The following is a 4,989-nucleotide window of genomic DNA, read 5'->3' as shown; positions in this document are numbered from 1 at the left end:
ATGGTGTCATAGCTCACAGCAACCTCAAACTCTTGGGCTTAAGCGATTCTCTTGCCTCAGCCTCCCAAGTAGCTGGGACTATAGGCACCCGCCACAAGGCCCGGCTATTTTTTTGTTGCAGTGGTCATTGTTGTTTTAGCTGGCTGGGGCCGGGTTCAAACCTGCCAGCTTCGGGGTATGTGGCCAGTGCCCTACCCACTGAGGTACAGGTACCACCCAGGACTTCATTCTTATTATGGCGGAATAGTATTCCATTGTGTACATGTGCCTCATTTTCTTCATCCGTCTATTGTTGGACACTTAGATTATTCCATATCTTGTCTCATTTTAGATCTTAGAAAAAGTGTTTTCAAATTTTCCCATTCATGATATTAGCTATGGGATTGGCATATATGGCCCTCATTGTTTAGAGGCATGTTCCTTCTATACTCAGTTTGTTGAGAGTTTTATCATGAAGGGATTTCAATATCTTTTGAAATGATTATATGGCTTTTGACCTTGATTCTGTTAATGTGTTGTACCACTTTTTTTTTTTTGAGACAGCATCTCATTATAATGTGTAAACTGGTCTCAAAGGCCTAGGCTCATGCAATCTTCCCACTTCAGCCTCCCAAGTGGGAAGGCTGGGATTACAGGCAGAAGCCATCACATCCACCATATCACGTTTATTGATTTGTGTATGCCCAACCCCTTTGTTGGTCACCTTCCAACAAGGATCCTCTGGGAATTGGTGGCCAAGCCTGGTCCTCAGACCATTAGTGATGCCTGGGCTCCACAAAAGGGCTCAACAAAAGGGGTCTCAAAAGAAAAATAAAATAATTGTGTCCACCTACATTTAATAAATTTGAAATGTGAGGTAAATTATGATTTTCATAAAAACTTCATTGTGTCCTCAATTATTGTCACAACCCTAAAGTTTGGTCATTCACTATACTGATTAGATGAGTCAGTTCCATTTGCTAGGGTGCCACTTGGCCTCAACTAATATATTTTATATCATTTGCTTGTTATTTACATTTTTCCAATTTGCATTTTTGTTGTAATCATAGTGCTTCGTTATATTTCCAACTTGTAAAAATGGATCAACAGTGCATTAAAGTATAAAAGCAGAGCAGAATAACTTCACAAATGTAAACAGTACATAGGAAATCAGTGTAAATATAAAGTGTGACTCTGTATTATTGGGACAAAAATCTGTAAGAGTGATGGGCAGATGAAACAGAACAGGAATAAGAAATACAATAATTGTATGAAAATCAGATGTTATCTCTAGCCCCCTGTGCTTTGCCTGTTATGAAACTGTCAGATAGTGGCAGGAAGCCACTGAAGCCTTTGAATCCTTTTCAAAAACAAAGAACAGTGACCTTCCTGATGAACCAACTGAGATCTTCCAGAATAAGCTACAAATTGTGCTTTCCAGGATGCTAAAGGTTCAAATTGTGCCACTGCCAAGAATTTTGTCAAACCACTTACAAAGTTAATAAAAATATTGTGCTAGGAAGGAAAATGGAATAGCCTGTTGGCAAAAATTCTCTTATCAAATGAGAGTATTGTATATCACCTAATAGTAATGCCATTCTGTACACACAAGCACTTATTATGGTGTTTATGTGAATAGATACTTCATGCTACAGCTACAGTACATTTGCTCTTGGTATATTTAATGAGCATACATGAGTAAGAAGGGCTCAGTGTTTTCTCTTGTTGATCTCTGAATGCCCAGGTCACAAATGTGATTTTTTATTTAGGCAAAAATTATTATGGGAGCCAATACTGAGGTAGCACCAGCTATGTAAGCAGCAATGCAGAACTTTGCTAGGTGAATAAGATTGGTGGCAAGGGACAGAAAAGTAATTGCAATTGCCTTAAGCCACAGAGCATTTATTGACTAACACAACTTAATTCAAATGCCATCACTACTAGTTTCATCTCCATTTCTCTTCTCTGCCTTCTGCCATGTCAGCTTCATGTTCAGACTCCACAGAGTGACTCCCAGCTATTTCAATAGCATATGCTCTCAAGTTGAAGTCCAAAATGCCACTCTTTCAATAGCTCCAACTAAAATCTTTAATGTATTGGCTAAGTCAAACTGGCTCACATGCCCAACTGTGAATCAGTGTCTGCAGCCAAGGGAATGCAATAGCTTGACTGGCCACACCTGAGTCACCGTCCATCCCTAGAGCTGGTGATGAATTCAACTCTCTCCAAAGCACAGAGTCTGATATGCAAGAACAGCTGGTCTTCCAAAGGAAAATCAGAGAGTTATACCAAGAAAAGGCTAATGAATGATGGGGACAGGAGAGATAATAAATGCCAACTATAGTGTGTGAGTACAATGACAGTTTTTTCACACTCAATACAAGCATGACACTGATAATGTCAGTAAGACCATTTCTACATATTCTGGTGCTTGCTAAAGTCCAATTTAGCGATGAATTTATTTTTATTTGTCTTTTGACAGTATATTTGTATATGTTTGGGGGGGTACATGTGAAATTTTGTTACATCCATAAAGTGTATCATGATCAAGTCAGAGTATTTAGGGTGTCCATGACCAAGCATAAATCATTTCTATGTGTGGGGTACATTTCAAGTCCTCAACTCCAGTTATTTTGAAATAGACAATGCATTGTCATTAACTATAGTCACCCTACTCTGCTATTAAACATTCAAAGTTATTCCTCTATCTAACTGATTGCACCCCTTAACTAATCTCTCTTCATCCCCCGCTCAGACACTCATCCCATCTTCTGGTACCATTCCACTCTCTACCTCCATGAAATCAACTATTTTAGCTCTCACATATGAGTAAGAACATACTTGTCTTTCTCTGCCTGGCTTATTCCACTTAACACAATTACCTCCAGTTCCATGTTGCTGAAAATAAAAGGATTCCATTCCTTTTTTTGACTGAATAGAATTCCATTGTGTATATGTACCACATTTTTTATCCATTCATCCATTGTTGGATACTTAGGTTGATTCCATATCTTGGCTATTGCAAATAGTGCTTTAAAAATATGGGAATATAGGTACACATACCCCTTTGATATATTAATTTCTTTTCCTTTAGATAAATACCTAGTAGTACCCAATTTAATACATTGGATAGTCTGAACTTATCAACTTGAGATCCAAAATACTGTGATTTCTAACTTTCAACATAAAATACTAGTTATAATTTTTTTTTAATATTTTAAAAGACTATCTGGGCCAGGCACAGTGGTGCATGCCTGTAATCCTAGCACTCTGGGAGGCCAAGGCAGGTGGATTGCTTGAGCTCAGGAGTTTAAGACCCAATTTCTACTAAAAATAGAAAAATTAACCAGGTGTTGTGGCAGGCGCCTGTGGTCCCAGCTACTTGGGAGGCTGAGGCAGGACGATCGCTTAAACCCAGGAGTTGGAGGTTACTGTGAGCTAGGCTGAAACCATGGCACTTTAACCTGGGCAATAGAGTGAGACTCTGTCTCAAATATATATACATATATATATATATATTTACATATATATGTAATTTAAATATTTTTTTCTTTAAACAATATTGGGCTGAGGTACAAATGGCTCAAACTCCAGGAGCTTGAGCCTCTTTCAGCCTTTGGTGAGTTTCTTCTTTTGAAGAATAAAGAAACCATTGCTATATTTGGGGTTATTTGGTGAGGCTTGAAATCTCACCCAGTTGGCTCGGCGCCTGTGGCTCAAGCGGCTAAGGCACCAGCCACATACACCTAAGGTGGCGGGTTCGAATCCCCAGCCCAGCCCGCCAAACAACAATGATGGCTGCAACCAAAAAATGGCCAGGCGTTGTGGCGGGCGCCTGTAGTCCCAGCTACTTGGGAGGCTGAGGCAGGAGACTCGCTTGAGCCCAGGAGTTGGAGGTTGCTGTGAGCGTGATGCCATGGCACTCTACCCAGGGGGATAGCTTGAGGCTCCGTCTCAAAAAAAAAAAAAAAAGAAAGAAAGAAATCTCACCCAGTTGTAGTTTTAAAAAGGCACATTGACTTCATACATATATCTTGGGCCCCTCTTCAAATCCCACTAGAAAGACAAAAGGAAATGTTTCAAGACATAAACTCAACAAGGAAACATAAAGCCCTCCAAAAATGACAGCAGATGAGATATGACAAGGAAACTGTGGAAGCTGGAAAGTGAATAGCCAAGTGGCAAATGCCACAATGAAGCAGAATAAGCTAAGTGCCTGCAAGGTGGGAAGCCAATAAGAAGCAAGATGATTCCTATCACAGAGTCCCACATAGGCTTAGGAATTAGGGGGATAGAGGTCACATGCAGGGTGAGTGGAGCCAAATACAGAATTGGTGAAAATTCTTTTAAAAGAACAACTGGAAAGGGCAGCACCTATGGCTCAGTGGGTAGGGCGCTGGCCCCATATACTGAGGGTGGTGGGTTCGAACCCATCCCCAGCCAAACTGCGACAAAAAATAGCCAGGCATTGTGGCAGGCACCGATAGTCCCAGCTACTCGGGAGCTGAGGCAAGAGAATCGCCTAAGCCCAAGAGCTGGAGGTTGCTGTGAGCTGTGACACCACAGCACTCTACTGAGGGTGACAAAGTAAGACTCTGTCTCTAAAAAAAAGAAGAGCTGGGGGAAAAAAATAACTGGGCATTGTGGTGGGTGCCTGTAGTCTCAGCTACTTGGGAGGCTGAGGCAAGAGAATCGCTTAAGCCCAAGAGTTGGAGGTTGCTGTGAGCTGTGACGCCATAGTGAGACTCTGTCTCAAAAAAAAAAAAAAAAAAAAGAAGAAAGAAAAAGAACAGCTGGAATCCAGATCTTTCTTCTACCCCCTCATGGTTGTAACTATGAAATGAATGTGTGGGCTTGGCGCCTGTGGCTCAAGCGGCTAAGGCGGCGGGTTCGAATCCAGCCCTGGCCACCAAACAACAATAATGGCTGCAACCAAAAAACAGCCGGGCATTGTGGTGGGCACCTGTGGTCCCAGCTACTTGGGTGGCTGAGGCAGGAGACTCACTTGAG

The sequence above is a fragment of the Otolemur garnettii genome, unplaced genomic scaffold (assembly GCF_000181295.1).
Source record: "Otolemur garnettii isolate 467f Iridium unplaced genomic scaffold, OtoGar3 scaffold00051, whole genome shotgun sequence".
Taxonomy (NCBI): domain Eukaryota; kingdom Metazoa; phylum Chordata; class Mammalia; order Primates; family Galagidae; genus Otolemur; species Otolemur garnettii.
This window is presented reverse-complemented; position numbering follows the sequence as displayed.